We start from the raw sequence: 12,999 nt of genomic DNA, 5'->3' as shown, positions 1-12,999 counted from the left end.
TGAACTTTTGTAGGTTAAAGGAATTCATCATATTCCAGAATAATGTGATAAAGTTTTCCAATACCAAGACATGTTCTGGTGAAGCTTTGGCAGATTACAGAAAGAATCCCACAAGCTACCAAAGGAAGCAGGTGACTTACTAATGTAAATATCATCATCATCATCATCATCATCATCATCTAACTACAAAGTTCTTACCGAATTTAAATTTTAGAAAAGGATGAGAAATGTCTACAAATTTAAGAGGAGAATAGGTGTAGTCTCTTTCCTCCACCCCCCTACTCCAATAATTTGACTCAGGTATTTTGGAAATTTACAGAAAGTACAGGTAAAGTTATAAAGACACACCAGTGCAGAACAACAAATAAGTAATTTGGGAGGAGTGTTGGGTACAGCTGTCCAATTGGAGTGAAGGAGGCACTATGGAGGAGTGAGAAAGAGGAAACAGCATGAGAAGATGCCTCAGGCTGGGGAGAGGCTAGAAAGCCCAGGCGCTCTAGTCAGAGCTGGGTGCTGAGGGGGCCTTAGCTCTCCATGGTCCTGCCCTCATGGGTGAAAGCAATTCCTACCTCTTTCCTTCCTTGACCTGCGGCACTCCTAATTCCAAGTCCTGACCCAGAGCATCAGCTTATCTGACTCGAATGTGTCTCTTCCTTGGCTAGTGACTCCTGGGCAGGCACATTGATTGACCCTTGGTCCTGGAGAAAACCAGAATGCTGTTTCTAGAAGAGGAGGAAATGTAGGTTTTCTTGTTGCCTGAACCAGATGTGTTGTCCAGCGATACATCTGTGAATGCATACCAGAAGAAGAAACAATTAAGATGTCCTCAACTCTGAGCAGGTTAAAATTCTCTCCTAAGAAAAAGCAAAACAAAATTAGAAAACAAACAGGGTAGAAAAAGGAATACAACTGTAAAATAGATTGTGTAGAAGATAATTATAATGAGAAAGATAAATATATAAGGTATAAAATATACTCACAGCTGTACTCAGGGCACCTTAGCAGAAAATAAGTTATTTATAATAATAGAAAGAGAAACCAATTAGTTAAAAGGTATAAAGATAGCAAAATGGGTACACACATACACAATCTGGTTCTTTAGGAGAAACAACGAACAAAACAAGATACAATAAATGATAAAGGAACAGAAAGAACCACTAATTGAGAAAAAATCTCTGTACAATTCTAAACTAAAATCTGGATGATACATAAAAAAATAAGAAAATATAAATTGTCAAAATTGACTTAAGAAGAAATAGACAGCTCAAGCCAAATAGCATCAAAAAAATTTAAAACATTGTCAAGGAGCCAACATTCCAGAAATGTGCCAAGCCTAGATGGTTTCATAGGTGAATTGTTTCAAGTCTTTAAGTAAGAAATATCTCCTCTATATATTTTTCAGAGAGAAGATATCTCATTTATTTTTTATAAATTCAACAGAAAATCAAATCCCACACCTTTTAGAAACCAGCATCTGGTGGGGCGCGGTGGCTCACGCCTGTAATTCTAGCACTTTGGGAGGCCGAGGCGGGTGGATCACGAGGTCAGGAGATCGAGACCATCCTGCCTAACACGGTGAAACCCCGTCTCTACTGAAAATACAAAAAATTAGCAGGGCTTGGTGAAGGGCGCCTGTAGTCCCAGCTACTTGGGAAGCTGAGGCAGGAGAATGGCGTGTACCGGGGAGGTGGAGCTTGTAGTGAGCCGAGGTCGCGCCACTGCACTCCAGCCTGGGCGACAAAGCAGAAAAACAAAAACAAAAACAAAAAACAAAAAACAAAAAACAAAAAAAAAAGAAAGAAAGAAACCAGCATCCAGAAGAAAACTATGGACAGTTTTATATGTGAATATTGAAGTTAAAATTCCTAATTAAATATTTTAAAAATAAGTTGACAGTAAATGGATGATCACTGAGTTATTCCAAGAAAGAAAGGGTATTTTGCCACTAAAGATTCAACTAATAAAATTAACCTTAAAAGCCTTGTGCTTCTTCTAATAAGTGCTAACATTGCATTTGATAAAATTCTGTATCTAGCCTACGTTTTAATATGTATATATATTACTTTTCAAAATTATAAAAGAAGAAATCAATGATAGCATGCGATAAAATCGCAAGCTGAATTGAAAGCCACCATAAGCATAATGGTCAGCTCTAGTAGCATCCCCTTAAAGCCAGGAATGAAGAGATACAAGGTGAAATTAAGTATAGATAAAGAATGATGTGGGATTCTTTTTTCTGTGGTAGTAGATTATATGATTGTACAGCTGGAAAATAAGAAATTAACTCACAAACTGCCAGAAAAAGTAAGAGATTTCAGGAAGATGAGGAGTTAGAAAGTTAATATTAAAGTCAACATCTTTCCTGTACACATATACGTAACCAGCTATAGAACATTATGGAAGAAAATTTCCCATTTATAATTCAATTAAAAATAACCTTGAGAATCTGGGAATATTTTGAAACAAAATTACATAAGGTCTTTCTGATAACGACAACTACATTCTACTGCAGAACAGTCAATATAATCCAAATCCATATCCCCATTGACATTTCTTTTAATTTGATGAAGCAATTCTCAACTTTGCCTGAAAAAAAAAATACAAAAATAACCAGGCTGTTTCAAAAAAGAAGAGTAATGATTACTGAGTGGGAAGCTGGGTATATACAAAATATAATCTGTAGCTATATAAAACATACGTGGTATTTAAAATATATCTAGTACTTTAAATAGTGTGATTCCCACATGAACTGATTGGCTAATTTCTAGCCATGATTCCACTAATCTATCAATGTAGATAAAGAGGCTGGGAATAAACATACTATTTCAACTGATGAAAAAAGATAGATTATGTATTAAATGATATTGGTGCAGCTGGTCACATTTTATTTTTTAAAGCTAGAAACCTATCATACTCACTATGACAAAATTAAATCACAAGTGACCAAAGATTTTCTTTCAAAAAATAACAGAAGTCTGAAAGCATAAAGTAAAAATAACATTGATATGTAAAATGTATAAATACTTTATTTTTTGGAATAGAAAATATCCCATAAACAAACTCAACTGAAAAACAACTAATATAATAATATTATGAATATGTATTACAAAGAATCATAGCCCTAATAAAGAATTTTTGCAAGTTGATAACTAAGTAATGAATGTCTGAACACAAGAGGAAACTAGAAATGTCCCACAAACGGTTGAAAAAAGATGCCCTTGCTAGAAGTCATTTTAAGAATGGATTATTTTGCTCATTCAATTGGCAAAAATTCAGAACATTGTCAGAGCCCAGTGAAACGGAGGTTTCAGAGAAACATGCATGCTCTTGCACTATTGGAGGGAGCAGATGCAGGTACCATCTTTCTGAAGAGTGGTTTGGAAATATGTATCAAAATGTTAAAGTATCATGTCATTTGGCCTACAAGTCCAATTTCTAGTGTCATTTCCCAAGAATGGTGCATAGGTATGCCAAAGTCCCTGGGCATAGTTGTACAGCATTGTTTACGATAGCGAAACAAAACTTATTACATAAATCATTGCATGTATGCCATATATACCAGTGAAACACTGTGTAACAATTAAAAATGATGATGCACATATACAGTTATTAAATGATGTCTTTGGCATGTATTGAAAAGAAAAACCAAGCTAAAGAACAGCACGTATAGAATGATTAATTTTGTCCACTTGTTGTGTTACTCATGCACCCCTAATCTATTTATCTAGCTGATATGGTTTGACTATGTCCCCACCCAAATCTCACCTTGAATTGTAACTCCTACAATTCCCATGTGTTGTGGGAGGAGCCCAGTGGGAGGTGATTGAATTATGTGGGCGGGTCTTTCCTGCAATATTCTCATGATAGTGAATAAGTTTCATGAGATCTGATGGTTTTTAAAAGGGGAATTTCCTTGCACAAACTCTGTTCCCCTCTCTGCCACCACGTGAGACGTGCCTTTCACCTTCCACCTTGATTGTGAGGCCTCTCCAGCCATGTGAAACTGTATGTCCAATAAACGTTTCTTTTGTAAATTGCCCAGTCTCAGGTATGTCCATATCAGCAGTGTGAAAATGGACTAATACAGTAAATTGGTACCAGGAGAGTGGGTTATTGCTGAAAAGATACCTGAAAACGTGGAAGTGACTTTGGGGCTGGGTAACAGGCAGAGGCTGGAACAGTTTGGAGGAATCAGAAGAAGACAGGAAGATATGGGAAAATTTGGAACTTCTTAGAGACTTGCTGAATGGCTTTGACAAAAATGCTGATAGTGATATGAACAATAAGGTCCAGGCTGAGGTGGTCTCAGATGGAGATGGGGAACTTGTTGGGAACTGGAGCGAAGGTGACTCTTGTTATGTTTAAGCAAAGAGACAGGTGGCATTTTGCTCTTACCCTAGAGATTTGTGGAACTTTGAATTGAGAGAGATTATTTGATTTAGGGTATCTGGCGGAAGAAATTTCTAAGCAGCAAAGCATTCAAGATGTGACTTGGGTGTTGTTAAAAGCACTCTGTTTTATAAAGGAAGCAGAGCATAAAATTTTGGAAAATTTGCAGCCAGACAATGTGATAGAAAAGAAAAATCCATTTTCTCAGTAGAAATTCAAGCCAGCTGCAGAAATTTGCATAAGTAACAAGAAGCTGCATGTTAATCCCCAAGACAATGGGGCAAATGTCTCCTGGACATGTCAGAGGTCTTCATGGCAGCCCCTCCCATCACAGGCCCCAAAGCCTGGGAGGAAAAAATGGTTTCATGGGTCAGGCCCAGGGTTCCTGTGCTGTGTGCAGTCTATGGATTTGGTGCCCTGTGTCCCAGCTGCTCTAGCCATGGCTGAAAGTGGCCAACAAAGAGCTCAGACTGTGGGTTCAGAGGGGGTAAGCCTCAAGCCTTAGAGACTATCATGTGGTGTTGAGCCTGTGAGTGCACAGAAGTCAAGAATTGAAGTTTAGGAACCTCCACCTGGATTTCAGAGGATGTATTGAAATGCCTGGATATCCTTGTAGAAGTTTGCTGCAGGGGTAGGGCTGTTATGGAGAACCTCCACTAGGGCAGTGTGGAAGGAAAATGTGGGGTTGGAGTAGAACTCCCTTCTGGGGCACTGCCTAGTGGAGCTGTGAGAAGAGGACTACTGTCCTCCAGACCCCAGAACGGTAGATCCACTGACAGCTTGCACCATGTGCCTAGAAAACCTGCAGATACTCAATGCCAGCCCGTGAAAGCAGCCAGGAGGGGGGCTATACCCTGCAAAGCCACAGGGGTGGAGCTGCCCAAGACTATGGGAACCCACTTCTTGCATCAGCATAACCTGAATGTGAGACATGGAGTCAAAGGAGATCATTTTGGAGCTTTAAGATTTGACTGCCCTGCTGAATTTCAGACTTGCATGGGGCCTGTAGACCCTTTGTTTTGGCCAATTTCTCCCATTTGGAATGGCTGTATCTACCCAATGCCTGTACCCTCATTGTATCTAGGAAGTAACTAATTTGCTTTAGGGTGTCTGGCGGAAGAAATTTCTAAGCAGCAAAGTATTCGAGATGTGACTTGGGTGTTGTTAAAAGCATTCAGTTTTATAAAGGAAGCAGAGCATAAAAGTTTGGAAAATTTGCAGCCAGACGATGTGAAGCAATGCAGAAGGGATTTGCCTTGTTTCAGGTGAGACATTGGATTGTGGACTTATGAGTTAATGCTGAAATGAGTTAAGACCTTCGGGGGACTGTTGGGAAGGCATGATTGGTTCTGAAACATGAGGACATGAGATTTTGGAGGGGCCGGGAGTGGAATAATATGGTTTGGCTCTGTCCCTACCCAAATCTCATCTTGAATTGTAACTTCCACAATTCCCACATGTCGTGGGAGGAACCCAGTGGGAAGTGATTGGATTATGGGGGCGGGTCTTTCCTGCACAGTTCTTGTGTTAGTGAGTAAGTCTCTTGAGATCTGATGGTTTTAAAAAGGCATGTTTCCCTGCACAAGTTCTCTTCTCTTGTCTGCTGTCATGTGAGATGTGCCTTTCACCCTCCACTGTGAATGTGAGGCCTCCCCAGCCATATGGAACTGTAAGTCCAATAAACCTAATTCTTCTGTAAATTACCCAGTCTTGGGTATGTCTTTATCAGCAGTGTGCAAAACGACTCATACACTAGCTCTCTCTCTGGAAGATATGAATGACAAGAAATAATGCTTTTCTCTGAATTATGGAAACTCAGGTGAATTTTACCTTCCTTGTACTCTTTTATGTTTCTAGACTGCTTCTTTCTTTTCTTTCCTCTTCTGCCTCCTCCTCCTTCTCTTCCTCCTCCTCCTCCTCCTCCTAATAGTATGTGTCAAAATTAGTAAAAAAAAAAAATCTTCATTTTGAAAGATAAAATATTCAAGATTTTTCGATACTTTCAAAACTCTTTAGAAAGTATGTGTGGAGACGCAGGTGCCTATGTATCTGAAATGGTAGTTAGGAAACTCAGCTATTAGCCATGAGTTTTAAATTGATAGGAGACACACATTTAGAAGCCACATGATGTTTGGGAGTTTAATCTCCTAAGATAATCACACTTCTGCCGTGCTCTATTGTACAACTTGTCTCTTTAATGATATTTTCAAATTGCCCCATCAAGCCTAGATGAAATATTGCCACTGAGGGCAGTTAACTACATCCTATTATTCCCACGGCAGCAAGCTTTGTTATCATAAAAAATTAAGACTCAGAATTTAAATTTAAAGTTTGGCAATTTGCAGTGAGGTTTCCAACTTTTAATTCCAGCCTCCTCCTTTGGGAAATCCTGTGCTTCTGTGAGTTGTGTAACTCCTGTCTTTTGGGGAAAGAGCAGTCTAGACTCCACTTGAAAAGGCTTTTTGCAATTTCCCTGTGGCCCAGAGCAGTGGTTCTCCGGCTTGCGGGAACATCAGAATCTCCTGGAGTGCAGCCCAAACACAAATTGCTGGGCTCTACCCTGTAAGTGCTGAGGTAGGAGGTCTAGGGGCCTTCTGATGGTCTGCAATTCTCACGAGGTCACAGGTGGCCTGAAGCTGCTGGCCCAGGGATCACATGGTGAGTACCGGCTTATAGTAATCCAGCTTATTCACAGGTCTGTATTTCCCACCTTTTAAACTGTAAGCCTACAGATGATGCTTTTTAAGATGCATTAAGAGGGCTGAGTCATTAAGCATGGGGTGTTCTTCAAAGGAGGCAAGAGGAGTTCATCTCTGTCCTGCCCTCCTGAGTTCTGCAAGTGAGCACATATATGGCATATATCCAGTGGCTTATGTTCTGCCAAACAGAACAAGACTTGACCGTCATGGCCAGACTCATGAAAACCAGGCACCTGGAATAAAATAAATCCACTGGGTTTCACTTCTTGTCTTTCTTCTCTTCTCGTTTTGTTTGGTCGGGGGGTGGGAATTTGTATTTGTGGTGGGACCTTTGAGTATGCATTTTTTGAAACTTTTTTTTACCCCTCTGAAGTGGGAGCCATTGAAGGAAGGGTTGGTAGCCAAGATGAGGGAGAAAAGATGACATTTTAAAAACAAGTTGGGTTGAAAACCAATTTTTCGGGTTAACTTCAAGGTTTGAAACAATGTTAGTCTAACAAGGAAGCCAAGGAAAGTTAATTCTGGCAGGGGCTTGCTAATGAACTCTGTATAGGAGAGAGCCAGAATCACCTCACCTTCTATTTCTAAATTTGTGGGTACAGCTAGGGAGCTTGCACACTTAAATCTCCCATAAACCATACTTAGGTGAGATGCTTCCCCCTGCTCCATTTCTGCAATGATCTGTTGAAAAAAGCTCTAGATCTTTATGAGGTGATGTCCATGTCCATCATTAATGAGATTCCCAGTTTAAAAAAATCCTTTTGAGTTCTGTGTACTTTAGTTATCCATTTTTCTTTTCTTATCACCAAAGTTTATTTTTTTCAGGAATATTTCAAATTTTTATCAAGAATTTATTCCTATTTTATGGAGAAATGAAAGTTGGAAAGGGGAAGATTTTGTTTCAACAAAATAAAAATGTTTTGAGAAGGCAGAGTGGTGTCTTAAGTGGGGATGAAGTGACCCCCGCACATTCCTTATTTTTGAAGATTTTCCAGCACAGGAGGAACAACAATAACAACTGCAGAAGATACTGAGTACTGTGAAAAGAATTTCAGCCTTGATCATTTCTAGCGATGACTTCATAACTCACTGATCTTGCGGGTTCTGTCTTTGGGCAGTGGTTTCTGTTCCTTGGTTGTTAGAGTGATTTATCCCCGACATGAAAGCATGACAAACATTTAATGTAAAAATACCATTGTTTCCTATGTGTGAACTCACTGGCTACCCTCTCCTCCCCATCATCCTCACTCCCTTAATTTGTCATCCTGGAAATAGCAGCAGTGGCATATGGCCTGAAATAACTGCAGAGTCAAGAGAACAAAATTGAACTTTCAGTGCCCAAGATTTATGCATCAAAAATGTCTAGGTCCCAAAACATGTTTTATGAGAGTTAAAAAGGAGATCTAGTCCCTCTGCCTCAGGTGACAAATGGGCCATATGTCTGTGAGATTTACCTGCTCACTGGCACCTGATATTCAGCAAGCCTCTGAAACCATAAGGGATCGTTCCAGGGTGCAGCATGGCCTCAGCCGAGTCATAGTAACAATCATCACTCATCATTGCAGTGGGAATTCCAGCCTAACAGACTGTTTAAGAAAGATACAGGGAACATGTAGCCAAGTGATATATATATTCATTGTATAATTATTCAACAATCACACATCTTCTCGAATTACAAACGTGAGAAACTACCTCAATATTCCTGACTGCTGAGCACAATGTCTACATTGAGTAAGGTGTTATTGACATCGATCCTTGGACCCCCAAACCTATCCATTTCATCCAATATTCAAGAAGTCCACTGGTGTAGAAACAGAAGCAGGGTTTGGAAATCTCGGTGGCTTTCATTTGATGACCACCTCCCTCCATTCCTATTTCCCTATTCTCTTGGAAAAGCTTTGTTGTTAGTCATTTTCACTTTCTGATTCTCTGTTTCTTATTATTCATCCATGTAAACTATAAACTAGTTTATAGTTTAAATAGTTGTAAACTGTAAACAAGGTTTAGTTTATAGTGGACTATTATTATGTTGACCACATAATACAACTTATTTTATTCAATTAACCAAACCATATATATCTGTGGGGAGGAAAAAACAAATATGTACAAAAGTTGTAATGCACATTCTTGTCTGTTTTTCAAAGACCTACTTTCCTCTCAGACAGAAATGGGAGCTGTAGCCTACTACAGTTAATTTCCATCTAAGGTCTTTCAAAGGTACTATATCTTTGTTGTAAGTTGATTAACATTTTTGTTTGTTTGTTCCTGGACATCGGCTGCCCTAACACACAAAGACATTACTACTTGTCCAGGAAGATAACTTTATATTTTATTTTTAAATAAAAATTACAGTTTTTGAAGGGGGCTTTCTACGAAATTGTGTTCTACTCCAGAAGTAAAGTTAAACCAGTATCTTTGTCACTTGCTGCCAAGGAACAGTCCTTATGGCAGTGCCATCAACGGAGATTCTGAGCTAGTTCTAGACGTTCTTATCTGTTATGATGATAAAGAAGTCCATGATTTCAGCACACTCATTTAACTAGTGGGTTCAAATAGCCACAAATGATAGCTTTTCCATTTCACTTTTTTTGCTTGCCACTATTACTCACTTAGTTTAATGGAATATTTTCACTCCAGTTATGATGGCACCTCAATTACTAGGTCTGGTGGTTGATGAAATTAATCCAAGTAGCCACTGCTGAAATGGAATATCTTCTGGGTGAATCTGTATTACTTTACTGACCAGTAGATCTATACCCTCTCAGGAGTATTGGAAAACTTTCATTAAACCTTTTGAGAGTTATGATCTCACTGGGGAGACAAAATATAAACAGGCTAAAGCTAAGTAAGATCACTAGATCTAAATAGAAATTCTCAATAAAACATATGAGGTGCCACATGGTGGTCTAATTCAATGGTGAAGCTAATTCTAAGGCAGGATGTCTGATCTTCCAGAGATACTTGTCACCTAATAGTTGCTACAATTGATTGGGTCATCCTGGCTGGCCCATGTTTACTTTCCTTCCAACTCCCTTACTTAACTTACCTCACCTCCTGTACTCTCTGAAAATGTCGTGTTCAGTCATCGAATTCTACTTCCTGAGGTGTAGTAGGGCCAATATTCACATGAGTAGCTGATGCATTCTGGTGTACAAGAGGAGGAAAAAGCATATCATGAACCAGAAAGGAGTTAGGAACTGTGACCTGGATCTTCAGCATGATTTCTAAGGGTAGTAAGATTTGGAAGGCTTGAGTAGAGGCTTAAAACTGTGTGAATGAAAAAGTAGAGAGCAAAAACCCCATCAGGTTGGAAAAGATAGGTTTACTTGGGTAAGTACATTGGAAAGAGTGGTAGCACCTTATTAAGATTTGGGAGTCATTGGCCAAAAAGTGACTGCTAGCATTTTAGAAATAAATAGGATTGCCAAACAAGGGAATGTAATGAGAAAATAACTGAGGCCTGAAGCTTGAAAGGAGGAGGGGAGTGAGAAGCTAGTGAAGGAGAAAGAGAAGGACCTCTGTATATTCAAGGAAGAAAGGCTCATTGCTAAGAGGGATATCACATAAATTGAAAATTGGCAATGGTTTGGACCAAATGCTATATAGATCGATACTTTTCATTAACAAAGTGCCTTGTAATTTGATTTGATCTTATTTGAAGACAGCATTACTTTTAAAGGGATATTTATGCTCCTAAGTTCAGACATAGAAACTAGCATTAATCAAAGATATTAGCTCATGTTAATTTTTCTTTGCTCCATTTATGCTTGAGCCAGTAATAGCATTTTGGGCTATATCTACATAGAAATCTACATATTGAGAGAATGAGAGAGAGCAATGTTGTAGGGTAAAAAAGAAAAAAAGTCCTTTTGGCAATTAAGTGGATGGTTGATTCCCTTAATATTCTAAGAGCAAACACAGCTATCATTATGAATCACTATAGTTGATGAGTCTAATTCCTTTTAGTGCCATTACAGCAGATGCTCACATTTCAGTCCTCCATGGACAGATCAATCTTCGTCATCTCCTCATACATATTCCAACATCTATACTGGAGTTTTAGCATACTGCATGGGCATGAGATAACAGCAGCACTTTTTGGTAAACTAGCAAAACAGCTACTTGGGAAACCAGAATAAGACAGTACAAAAATTCCTGTTATTTCCCAAAATAACAGTGGCCACCAGTTACCTGTGCACGTGAAGCTGTGAGTGTGAATGCACCCACTTGGCCGATCCTGGCTCTCTGGAGGAGTTTTCTCTAAAGGAGAGGTAGTTGAGGCCTTAGCACTTGTCACACGCAGCAGCGTTAAATCAGAACCAGCAGTAGTGTCAGTGAAAAAGCCTTTCTAATGTAGGAGATTGAGAATGGCTACACTTTGTGGTCTTTTAAAAACTACCACACACACACATACACACACACAGAGTCACACACGTGTGCCAGATTCCTGATTATTCCTGATGAGAATACCACATATGATTTTGGAATAAAAGGTGGCAGAAACTGCCTCAGAAAAGAAAATATTTGAGTGTTTTTTTGGGTGAAAATTCTAGCCACTTTGATTAACCAGAATCCTTGAAGAATTCCAAAGACTCTGGCTAATTTTTTTTTTTTTTCTATTCTACCTGGATAGAGGTTCAAAACAAGGCCTATAGCTGACTGTATCAGTTTCCTGAGGCTGCTGTGAAAAAGTCCCACAAACTGGGAGGTGGAAACAACAGAAAGCTATTCTCTCACTGTTCTGAAGTCTGAGGTCAGATGTCCGCTGGGCTGGCTCCTCCCCGGGCTGTGTGGGAGAATCTGTCCCAGGCCTCTTCACAGCTCCCTGAGGCTTGCTGGTGATCTTTGAAGTATCTGGGCTTCTACTGCCTCACCCTGATCTATGCCTCCATCATCACATCATGTTCTCCCTGCGTCCAGAGACTTGTGTCCACATTTCCCTTTTCCATAAGGACAACAGTATTAGATTAGAGACTCATCCTACACCAGTAGGACCTCATCTTAATTAATTATATCTTCAATGACCTTGTTCCCAAATAAGGTCACATTCTGAAGTATGAGGAGTTAAAACTTCAACATGTGAATTTGGGGCAGATGCAATTCAACCCATAATACTGTGGCTGCTGATCCCCCCAGATTCACGTTCTTCTCACATACAGAATCCATTCACCTCATCCCATAATAATACATAGCATTATAATACATATAATACTATGTTATAATACTATGTATTATAACATCTGCGTTTCAATCACCTCATCCCTAGCTCTTTCCAAAGATGATTACACCACATCTTCCATCCAACATACATTTTTGCAATGTCACTTGGTCTTTTCCACAGTAAGAGGGAAACTATTTCATCTCCCTTTGCTTTCGGTTACTCTTGACCTGTTCTAATCAACAGAATGTGATGGGAATGACTCTGTGTGGCTTCTGAGGACGAGCCTCACAAGAGCTGTAGCTTCTGCATTCACCTCAAGGAATGTCCATTATTGGGACCCAACCTCCACGTCAGGACAAAGCTCAAACTGCCACCTGGAGAAGCCCTAGTCCACAGCAGTCTGAACCCAAGCCAGGGATCAGTATAAATTGCCAGCCATGACAGTGAGAATATTCTGAACCCTCCAGTCATCCCAGCACTTCCTATAACACCACATAAAGTGGGAGAACTTCCTGGCCACATGAAGAACTATCATGAATAATTTAAGCCACGATGTTCTGAGGTGCTTTGTTAGTAGCAATAGAAAAAGTGAAACAGAATTTGGTATCAGAAGTGGGAGGCAGTGAGCAAAAACTGCACCATTGTACTCCAGCCTGGGTGACAGGGCAAGACTTTGTCTCAAAATATTTTTAAAAAAATAAAAAAAGAAGTGGGATGCTTCAATAACAAACCCAAAGCAGATGGTGTTGG

The 12,999-nt window shown here is 39.5% G+C and overlaps 1 long non-coding RNA gene across 1 annotated transcript in view; it reads right to left on the bottom strand.

Annotated features, from left to right (window-relative positions):
• Positions 1-12,999, bottom strand: part of LOC123573073 (uncharacterized) — a 34,614-nt gene that overhangs the window by 3,514 nt on the left and 18,101 nt on the right. The window contains exons 2-4 of the long non-coding RNA XR_010586170.2: positions 10,135-10,232; positions 8,543-8,674; positions 570-786 (exon numbers count right to left, since the gene is read on the bottom strand). This is a non-coding gene — a long non-coding RNA (uncharacterized lncRNA). The remainder of the gene's footprint in view (positions 1-569; positions 787-8,542; positions 8,675-10,134; positions 10,233-12,999) is intronic.

This window comes from Macaca fascicularis, chromosome 4, assembly GCF_037993035.2.
Source record: "Macaca fascicularis isolate 582-1 chromosome 4, T2T-MFA8v1.1".
Lineage (NCBI taxonomy): Eukaryota > Metazoa > Chordata > Mammalia > Primates > Cercopithecidae > Macaca > Macaca fascicularis.
The sequence above is the reverse complement of the archived record's forward strand: the minus strand, read 5'-3'. Positions and strand labels throughout refer to the sequence as shown.